Source organism: Liolophura sinensis, chromosome 1, assembly GCF_032854445.1.
Source record: "Liolophura sinensis isolate JHLJ2023 chromosome 1, CUHK_Ljap_v2, whole genome shotgun sequence".
NCBI lineage: Eukaryota > Metazoa > Mollusca > Polyplacophora > Chitonida > Chitonidae > Liolophura > Liolophura sinensis.
The window spans coordinates 21,974,202-21,985,932 of NC_088295.1; the positions used below are offsets into that span (position 1 = coordinate 21,974,202).

The 11,731-nt window shown below is 38.5% G+C and overlaps 1 long non-coding RNA gene across 1 annotated transcript; it reads left to right on the forward strand.

The window, feature by feature from the left end:
* The first annotated feature begins 742 nt into the window (after positions 1–742).
* Positions 743–8,871, forward strand: LOC135474497 (uncharacterized). Its single transcript, XR_010444978.1, has 3 exons — positions 743–765; positions 3,420–3,581; positions 8,737–8,871. It is a non-coding gene; the product is annotated as an uncharacterized LOC135474497 (long non-coding RNA).
* Positions 8,872–11,731: the final 2,860 nt, after the last annotated feature.

Consider the following 11,731-nt stretch of genomic DNA (forward strand, 5'->3'; position numbering starts at 1 on the left):
GATCAAAGCTCAGTGGTAACTATTATGGATGGGTTTTAGACTTCCAACCATTTACATAGGACCTGACATGAGCAATGTAGTGTAATTAAAAAAAGAAAATGTGAAAAATAAAGTGTCAGCACATATGGTTGTTACATATGTTTGAATGAAATAATTATTTTTAAAGATGTATATTACAAGTACACGTGCTTTGATTTTGGTATTTAAGAGAAGACAAACAAATGCTTTGAAGACACATACATGTATTAAATATAAAACTGCTAGCTGGAAAAATAACTACAGATTTATGTACAGGTCTCTACTCCAGAGAAACTTAATACAGGTCACTGGCAATGAAGGAGATATAATTTTTACTGTTGACTATTAACCTGGATGATGTTGTTAACATGTTTGTCCAAACTGTTGTACATCCACATTTTAGTTTCACATAAATCTACAGACGGTTTGGAGTTCCAAAAGCTGAGCCCGGATGATTGTGGGACGGTGGATTTTCTATATTTTACACCATCTCCTTCTACAGGACATATACCCCATGTGTTTTAAATGTATAAGTATGCAGCCTTTCCTAATTTCCTGTTCATTTAGTTTAATTGGCAGCTTTTGTCTTTCCGGCCTTATGTAATGTAAGCTGTTACATAATGATTATAATATGTCTGACGGTCTTAAATGTTTCAGGGGGAGTACTTGCACATCCCAGCCAACCAGTGCTGTCCTCAGTGTGCGGGTAACCTGGCTTCCTGTCAGTACCGTGGACAAACTGTGTTGGTAAGATACCATCCACCTTCAGACAGGTCATTTTGCTTCTCTAATCTGTCCAGGAATGAGTATATGCATTGGCCAGAGAGAAAATAAATTGATGTAAAGGAGTAAACTTTACTGTTTCATATTAAAATCATAATTTTCTGTAAAATCTGATTTGCCAACAGGGTTCACATGGGGTCTGGAAAACTATGAAAGGCCATGAAAACGAACATAAAAATGCCAGGCCCTGGAGAACCTTGAAAAATTGTCCAGTCCTTGACCTGAAAAGTATAACACAAAATATTTGAATATTCTAGTAAATGGAAATCTGCACTTCGCTTTTAAAATCTATGCCTCCAGCCCAAAAAAAGACAAATATTTTGTTATTTATCAAATGTAATATTAAGGCGTTATCAAATTTTCTTGTGACTGATGTGTTTCTAGTTATTTGTTTTTAAGAAATTTAGATCTGTGCAGGCTGGAAAAGTGCTTGAATATTTGGGTAGCTGGTACATAGTGAGAATGACAATTTGCCTGCTAATAACCCAATGACAGCCACTGTGAAATCAATAGGCTACTGTAAGGCCTACTACATTTATCCATCAGTCTTGTAATATTATGTCAGTTTCTGTTATAAAGTATACATTTGCATTGGTCAAATCAATCTTCACCACTCTTGGTGGCCTAATGGTTAGAGAGTGTGCCTTGAAGTCAAGAGACCAGGAATCAAACCCTAGTTGGGTCATAAGACTATAAAATGGTACTTGTTGCTGCTCAGCACTGAGAGGTTAGTGCAAGGAAACAGGACTGGTTGGCCTAGGTTTTCATTATTAGGTTTTCGTTATTGGGTGTTATGTGTTTTATCTTGGGCATGATACTTCAGTGGTGTCAGCACTTTGGCGCCATAGACTCACCCTGCCACAAGAAGACACAGTATATATACACACATCATCACAGGACTGAAAAATTGTTAAGCACCATATAAAAATTTAAGCATAGGTACATAATCTCATTGAAATCAACGTTGGTTTATATTCTAGGAAAGTTCCAGGTCTATCCCTTGAAATGTGTCAAGAGGATGTCTTTAATGGCCAGATTTCTGTAGTATTTAAAATCTGTTCTAGGCCCAAAGATAATCTTGATGTTGGATTTAATCAGAATGTCAGGGCTTAAATCTGATCTGAACCCATTAATTGTCTTGATGATCATTTAATGGTTGAGAAATTTGTCTGGTTTGGTAATTAAGTACTGGTGCTTAAGGATGATCTAACATTTCCACAATGTAGCTTAATAATTCTTACTTTTCATTGCAAACGTGCAACTCCAGAATGGTCAATGTGCCAGGTATTCAAACTGGGCTACATTCAGGTTATCCTCTAGATATCCATAAATCAAGCAAAAGTAGCTGACCTTGGCAGTCACTGTTGTGAAGTTTGCATTAAGGTGCATTGTTGGTTTGTCTTAGCCAAACAAACCATATGAATTAGAAATTCTTGTTTACAGTCTATGCTCCAATATTGCAAATCTCGCATAATAATGCGTGAAATGCAATAGTGCACCTAGCTCGAAATTTGTGACTTCTCTTCTTAATACTTGGATGTTCATAGCATTCCTATTGCAATAGCGTGAATGACTGTTGTCATCTTTTAGTGTGGTCTGTATAACACTATGGTGTTTGTATCAATCCTGATGGTCAGAGCTATTCCTGATGGTCAGAGTTATTGCTGGCACCTGACCCAATTTGTAGCCTGTTGGCAATGGCTGCTGACAGGCCTTCCATCAACATCATCAGACTGTACACAGTGGATCTACCCACTTGTTGCTGAGTCTAGGCTGTATGTCTGCCTTATAATCTTATAATCGGGACTGAATAACAGGGCCGGAGCTGACACCTAGGTACCAGTCAGCTGTCTCTGCCAGGAATCAAGTGTTGATTGATAAACCTTCAGTACAACTATCATTACCCTTTACTTTGAACATCCTGGGTTATTAAGGCTAAGTACAAATGTTCTTGGTATTTCACCTAGGATTAAAGCTGTCTTTGTTTCAGCACGCTGAGTGTCACTAGTGCCACAACCAATCCTCTTTTTGAGGCATTCAGTGTGCTGTCTATCAGAGACATGATGCCTGACTTATGTCAGTCTTGGCTCTGCCCTGGGGTGTACTTTACACTCCATCAGACCCGGTGGCTGGATGGAAATGTAATGAAACCCAAACCTTGTAAAGTCAGCCACATATTTTATGGACCAGTATAGTAGTATATATTGTAGTGTGAATAGGTCAGTCACACGACCTACCCTCTTTGTCCCAATCTATTAGCCTCATTCATACATGATAGAGACTTGTAACAGCTGGTCTTCATCATGGGAAAGCTTTGAATCTTTTGCTCGGGTCTGCCTATGTAATTGTCTTGGACATTGGTTCAGATGGTATAATAATTCCATATTTAATTTTTGCATTAACCTGTGTTGAAATACTGTACATGTAAGAAAATGTCAATGTTGGGTAGTGAGAATATCAGTACAGATAATTAAAGTGATCTTTAAAGAAGTGATATACATGACCTTCTCTAAGTGTATTAAATAAATGTAGAGTCAAATAATCAAGATAAACAAGATTTATTGTGTCATTCAGCAGGTTGTTCATATGTTTGATTTTACTTTTTTTTTTTGTTACAGCACAACACAGAATGGAGCCCTGAGCCCTGTGTGGATTGTTACTGTGATGATGGGAAGGTGACTTGCTCTAATGTTACCTGTTCAAATGGACCGGTGTAAACCTGGAGAAACTAAGACAGAGTTTACCTGGCCAGTGTTGTCCCACCTGTGTACCTGATGGAAGTGAGTACATGTAGTCTATATGTTAAATGTTTATAAGTGTAGTTGTGACATACCTATTGGGTTTTGCCAATAGCCCCGGATTAAGATAGCCGTGTATCTTAATCCCAGGGATGACTGATGTGAAACATTTCTTGAACAACAAATCAGCAGATTCTACAAAACGAGTATTGGTACACACAGTGTATGATTTTATTGTTTCGGTTGCTCCTTGAGGTAAGACCCGACAGGCAGAATACTTGTTGATCAGTACTGTGGTACAGAGCAGATTAAGCAAGGCACAATAAAGTGCAAGGTATTTCTTTTTACGTACATTTGAAGACTTGCCACTTGCATTAATACACATACCATAATATAAGGTTTTGCCATTAGAATATCTGAGTGGAGATATAGGAAAGCAATAGACTTGCATGTTTTGCTGTAGTCTATCTCAACTCCAGCTCTGGCTACCTGTGATAACCTGGGCCCAGGTGAAGGGGCAGTGGCTTACTCCTCACACTCACAACTCTGAGTGCTGCCTATACATGCACATGTGAATGAAAAATTCTAGAGTGCCTTGCAGTTTTAAGCACCAAATAAAATATGAAATAAGTAAATAAACAGAAGAGAACTGTAAGATCTTTAGTGTTGCCATTTCTGTTTTCATCCCTGTAAAATACATGCATCAGTTCATTGAATATTGTGTTTCTGCATCATGATTAAAGTTATAAATTATGTTATGCAGCTTTCTTCTAGGTGAAACATTGTATTTCGAAAATTAACTCTCTTCCTGCTTAAGTACATGTACATGTGTAGGTAGGTTAGAAGAAGAAAACAATATGTAGTGCAAAACAAGGTGAAAGAGTTAAACACTAATAAGTATACAGTGTATAATATATCATTGACCTCAGGAACTCTCTGCACTGCTGTCTTTAAGAAAGAGGTAGCTGATTTGCATATACATGTAAACAGGTAACAGAAAAAAATAGAGGAAAATGGCAGCCATTGCACTAACCAAATTATGGCTGAGGTTTTACAGCCTGTGGTTCTCATTAAACTAAGACTAAGTGGCAGGCACTAGGACATTGACAGCTCTGAGCTGGCTGTTGCACAGGGCCAAACTACATTCTGCAGTATTTATATACCACTGCAGGTTCTGTTCTACCCCTGAAATTCCCTGGTAAACTAAATTATGCGTGTCAGGAAACAAACTTTTTTAGCAGTCTACAAAGGATGCTGTGTTTTCATTAATGTTGTAATCGCTCAAGCTGTTGGGTAGAGGTTTTTGGTTAGCCTGAGGCCTTGTGCTTGTAGCATACATACACAGTTTACTTGTTTTTGGTACAGGCATTGTTTTCTTCATAAAAGCTGAAGTATAGTACAGTTTGAAAATGTTGAAGAAGAATGCAATGATTGTAATAATGCGGGCTGCATATATTTATGTATTTGATTGGTGTTTTATACCGTCCTCAAGAATATTTCACTTAAACGACGGTGGCCAGCATTATGGTGGGTGGAAACTGGGTCGAACCGGGGGAAACCCACGACCATCTGCAAGTTTCTGACAGACCTTCCCACATCCGGCTGGAGAGGAAGCCAGCATGAGATGGACTTGAACTCACAACAGTGACTGCATTGGTGAGAGGCTCCTGGGTCATTGCGCTGCGCTAGTACGTTAACCAACTGAGCCAAGCAGCCCCCCATCCCCCCCCCCCCCCAGGCTACATATAGCTACATATGATGCTTACTATAGCCACTGCCGCATTTTATGTTGCATACATGTATTACAGGGCAGCTAAACTGTGCTGTGATGGGGAACAGCAGATGCATATACATGTGTGCGTTCTTCATCGTAATTGCAAACACATGTGCCATTAAAATTACACACTGAGTGCCTAGGAGCCACTTTCTTACATCAGCCATAGTAAACAGTGGAGGACTAACTAGAGGAATATTGTACCACATACTCTGGCTTACTTGCTTAGATGTTCGGATTGGTACAGTAGTAGTATTACATGCAAAGATCTACTACACATGTGATGTACTTGAAGGTTGACATGTTGGAAAGTACATCAGTAACTTGACAAAAGTTGGTGGTTTACTTACGCTCACATTTTCTCTGGTTTCCTCCACCAATGAAACTGACAGACTACCTACCATCAGGAAGTTAAATGTGCTTGAGCATGGTTACTAAAGAACAGTCAGTTAAATAAATAAATATTTCATGAAAAGTATGGTTAATGTTTCAGTTAACATGACTGTTCCAGTGTACATGTAGTTTACTGAATACTTGTGTATCAGTGTTTCCACTGATGTCTATTTGTGGGCTGTTATTTTGACCTGCATATCTCTTAAGATTACTGATGCAGTGTACACTATACATTTTACATGTAGTTGAATATAAAGTCATTAGAAATGAAGTTGGATAACCCATTGATTTTCTTTCACACATTTATTGTTTATGTATTTTCTCTCGTTTTTACCAAGCTTTTCATGATGAATAAGTGGAATATTTTTATAAACATATCAGTGCATGGAAGTGATTATTAAAGTAGTGCCTATTTAAGTGTCTTCTATCTTCAAGTGGCCACAGTAGGTTAAACGGTGTGAAAAAGGTAACAAAAAAACGTAATATTTGGTCACTAAATTTTATTGAAGGTACCCAACCAGTGGGTAGTTTGTGATGTATGGTTTGTTTGTTCTCCAAGCCAGTTAGGCCAGCCTCTTGACAGGCATATACCCTGGTCAGTGTTGATAGACAGGTCAGCTTTGGGTGTAATTTACCAGATGAAGTGACCACTTAGTTTCCTCAGATCAGGCAGATACCTGGGGCTGTACCTCCCTGGTACATGAGAGTCCTTAATACAATACAGCTGGTCAGCAGATCTTTTGTGGGGTTTACAAGATTTGAGGAAAACTCACAGAGGCAGGTGGTTTGATGGGGCTCTCCTAAAACAAAAAAAATCTGTTTTCTTGAGAGTTCTTTGGGAAAGTGTACATGTGAACCAATAGAAGCTGTAGGAATTTTCTTCCATCTGTTAGTGTTTAGCTCTGCTGCTCTCGCTATCAACTGTACTAGCTTATCATCAAGCAGTTTAGGTCTTTAATTTTCAGCAAATGATGCTACAATACCAAATGCATTCTTGGACATATAGATTTAAGGCTCTTCTAACTCAGTTAACACCGGGTTAGGCTTGTATATGGGACAGTTCTAACAGTGGGTGGTAAAGACATGATTCCACCCCACAGAGGCTAATTAAGCTGGTTATCCACTATGGGCACCACTCTTTTAGATACCTTGACTGACTCAGGAAGTTAAGATCTTTTTCCTTAGTGTTACTGGGACACATGACTCTTCCCAAAGTTAGACTACTTAGCTAAATATACCTTTCCCTCACACATTATCAGTACATTGGCCTTAGCCAACCCTGACACCATCATGACTGATAAAGCCTGGTAAACCAGTACCCTCAACAAAGTTGTCTAATTTGTTAAAATGTGTCAAACAACATTGTTGATCTTGGAAGGTTTAGCTGTCTGGAGAGACTGGAGGGTTATATATAGACTGCTGATAGTATAATGAGTTTTTCCCCATCAGTAGCAGGAGTAACATAGTTGTATTTGCACCTGAAGCTACATGTGTGTAAAAATGACTGTAAAACTATACTCCTAGACTTGGTAAAACTATATCCCTAGACTTGCCTGTAGTGGAGGAGAAGACCTGTTAGCAGGATGTTGATAGAATGATGTATGTATGATTTTTTAGCTCCCTGCTGCTGACATGGGTTTGTTACTTATGATACTTTAGGTCTTCTGAATAATTTTCAAATAATAATAGAAAGGATATTGAATTCTAGACATGGAATTGGTGAAAACAATGTTTGCATCTGGATTCATTGATTCAGAAAACAATCTATCATATCAGTATTCATGATGAAGAACTTAGTAGGATTCAAACATTTCTTATCCTTGAGAAACAGAAAAATTATGATGTTTTGTTGCCATTTGTACAGATTTTTGTTTGATTACATGCCCATAGATTTGTGTTACTTTTTATCAAGCATTCAAGACTGAAACTTTAGGTTATATTTTGAGAGTGATAAGGAACTTTTCTTAGAAAAGACCATGTACAGTACCCTGTATTATTGACTGTCATCCAGGGTGTTATTTTATCTCCTTTTATGGTTTTACCACAGAAAAGCATTTTTTCCAAGTGATGAGAAGTTACAGAATAAAATCAAGTAAATACTCAGTCACTGTGATACATTCATAGTACTACCCTGTTCTAGCCTTCTGGGAACTATCTTGACCATTTCTTAACCAAAAGATTCATGTAGAGCAGCCATTGTTTACAGCTGTCTGCCATCACTGCTAATCTCCACACCTAGTTAAAACCTACTTCAGGTTCCACGACACCCAGTGTTTCTGATGCTGAGAGCTCCTGTAACCATGTAAATTATGGCTTGGTCAAACACACAGAGCATTTTTTACCACACAGACTGTATTGGCTTTCTCCTTGTGATGCTAGGACACTTAGCAAATCCATAAATCCATGCTTTATTACATTTATGGGATGTCTCAGACAGGGAAATGTGCCTCACAGTATGGTTTGGTGTGTATTGTGAAATGAATAAACCATTCAACATTACATGTAGATGTCTGGCTTTTCTCTCAGCAAGATGGAAGGTTTTTTTTTTTTTGCCCTTAAAGTCATGGTTTTGGACATTCATTTGTGTTTTCTTGATGGGTCAGTTATGATTTTTTGGGTTATTATGTTCAGTAGTATAGTGATATCACTTTGTGACATGACATTGTCAACTGATTGTGGAAGAAACCTAATAGTGTCAAAAGGACACAGCCACATACCAAATGACCAGGTGCTTATGTACCTACAAATACTTCTGTTGAAACACCATAACAGGCAGGAACATTTCAGTGCTTGACCTCATTGGTTAAAAGTTACATGTAATTACCTAAACTGAGGCAGCAAAGGTATACTATTATGGCTGTGAATGCTTTGCCCTACTCATCAGTGTAGTTTTCTACTTAGTACATGTATATTAAGCATTTAAACATAAACATTATTACACGCCATACATTGAGCGTACAATACATGTAGTTTCCAGCGGGATGTAGAATTTCCATCTTAATTACAGTTGTTTACCTGTGTCTTTGGCAGAATCTTGTGTATGGAATGGTGAGAACTATCCAGATGGAGGGGAGTGGGAACCTTTGCCATGCACTAAGTGTGTGTGTCGTGACGGTCAGGCCGCCTGTTACCCTATACAGTGTCCCCCTCTCAGGTGTACACAGGTGAGTGGATGGAGTGATAACCATTACCCTGTGCTGTATGTGGTGATGTTCAGACCTACTGTTACAATATACAGTGCCTCTCTCTCAGATGTACAGAGGTAAGTGGATGGAGTGGGAACCATTACCCTGTACTGTATGTATGTGTATTTATGGTCAGTCCTCCTGATACCCTATATTACCCGCCCCTCAGATGTACACAGATGTGTGGAAGGCACCATTACCCTGTACTGTATGTGTGTGTATTTATGGTCAGTCCTCCTGATACCCTATATAGTGCCCGCCTCTCAGATGTACACAGATGAGTGGAAGGAACCATTACCCTGTACTGTATGTGTGTGTATTTATGGTCAGTCCTCCTGATACCCTATATAGTGCCCGCCTCTCAGATGTACACAGATGAGTGGAAGGAACCATTACCCTGTACTGTATGTGTGTGTATTTATGGTCAGTCCTCCTGATACCCTATATAGTGCCTGCCTCTCAGATGTACACAGATGAGTGGAAGGAACCATTACCCTGTACTGTATGTGTGTGTATTTATGGTCAGTCCTCCTGATACTCTTTATAGTGCCCGCCTCTCATGTACACAGATGAGTGGAAGGAACCATTACCTTGTACTGTGAGATATGAATTTTTGAAACATAATCTCAGTCTACTTTTCCACAATAACTGTGTATGTAATCTGTATATGTATATGTGGCAGATTGACCAGTTGGGTGCGTCTATTTTGCTCTTTGGAATATGTGTATCTGATGTAGGTCCACAAGCTTCCACAAACAGGTATGCCTGCTTGCCCCATATCAGTGTGAACCTATTATTATAATGTTCTTCCTCTCCAGAAGATCCTTACAAATGGGTCAGCTACGTGCAGGCATGCTATGTCTCCAGGCCTCAGTTCTGTATTTCTGACTGAGCCTCTTGACCAGTTCGTTTTCTTTCCAGCATATTTCTTGCTTATATAAATAGCGGGCTTCTGAATATGGATGTGTATTTATCCCATAAATGTGACCCAGGACATGGGATGAAGGGGGTGGGATAAATATCGTATCCCACCTGTTGTCAACAATATGAGAGAGCTACATGTACTTGATTGGCTCACTGAAGTACACACGGACCAGACTACTTTTTTTGTACTATGTGAGTTTGTCATCTGCATTTTTGGGACAAAGTCATGGCGGAATGACTGAAAGTCAGAGATTTTGTTTCCATAGACAATCACGGAGAAGGGAATATACTAAACATTAGCGAAATATTTGCACAAGTAGTAGTATAGCTGAGTGTATAGCTGAACTTTCACTGTGTTGATTATGTACAATCGCACCAGCACCAACATCAGCGGCACCACATGTGGCCACTGCAGGTACAGTACTCGTAAACATACAACACACGGGAAATGATATACTGTACTAATTTGTCTACTATATATAATTTTGGAAAGCCTGCACTGCGAAATATCCAACATTCTCAGCTCTGTTGTCAGTTCCTCCCACCCTTGTCCGTGTACTCTGTAAACTGTTTAAAAACAATTGTTTGTTGCTGTGTTTTAATGTATATAGATGATTATTTAGAAATCCTATCCAAGCTTATGAAAATAAAGCCGTTCCGCATTGAACTCTTTTGTGTGGTGTATATTTGATCTTGAGTATAAATGTTGTGCTTTGGTCTGAGCATGAATGACCGACCAACTTAAATTGCTCCGCACTGCTGCACACACTTATGCAAGCAGAGAAAGAAGCCAAAGTATTCTCGCTGATTTGAGGCATAATTTTATACTTTTTTCCATAATCTCCAAATTCGTGACCCTGTTGCAATATTAAACTCGAGTCAAAAATTTTGTTTGTTTCCTGCCTCAATGAAATTTATTAAATCTTGTTTAACAAATTTGATACTAGAGGGTCACTTGTTGGAAATCCTCTATTTATTTTCTACTCGATGCAGAAAATGGTAATGAAGTAAAAAGTGGGATTTCATGATAATCAGTATCTGTGTAAAAATCCAGTTTTGGAGTCAATTGAGTGAATAAGCTATGTTTTACATGTGCGTGTATTGTGTAAGTCACGTTAAGCTATTTGTTACAAAATTTACAATGAATCTTCTCTACATTCTTCATTTAAATTATTGAGTATGGGGTTAAACACCAAATATATACTTTGTACATTTTGAAGTAGAAGTGAAGGTAAGTGTCAGTGTGTACCTGTAAGTGCGTACCAGATTGATAAGATGCTGTGTTATTGTGACTGAGTATCGCGTAGTGTTATTGAGTACGACATAAAACACCAATCAAATAAATATTGTGACTGTAGGGGTTACGACCAGAGAGGCTCCCTGGTAGCTGCTGTCCTGTGTGTACTGGTGTCCCCTGTCAGGAACAAGCTGTCACACATAAGGTAAAGACACTTATCACATTAATATAAGGTAGATTTAAGAGAATCTAAAGACACATTTTTGTGAAGTTTGATTTAGGGGTTTAATTTTAGCCATTGTTTATTATTGAAATCATTTCTCTGTGAAAATTTTTATGAATATAAAACATCGTGCGTTATACCTGTAACAAAATCTTTCTGGAACATTTGCGGATAATGTTTTGGAATATATGTGATATTATATATCTGAATGTAAGATCTGTTGTAGAAATTTATTGGGTTATCAAAACAGTAACCTAACAGCGAATGTATGGCAGTTTTGTTGTTGATGTGTATATTGTTTTTAAGCTGTTGTGGCTCATCAGGTATGTGTAATAGCCACATTCTTTACCTTTTCCCTGTACATGTGTGTTATATGCTTTGTCATATCCTCATCTCTGTTAACAGGATGGTAGTCAGTGGGAGCCAGAGCCATGCAGGGTCTGTACCTGTCTGTCA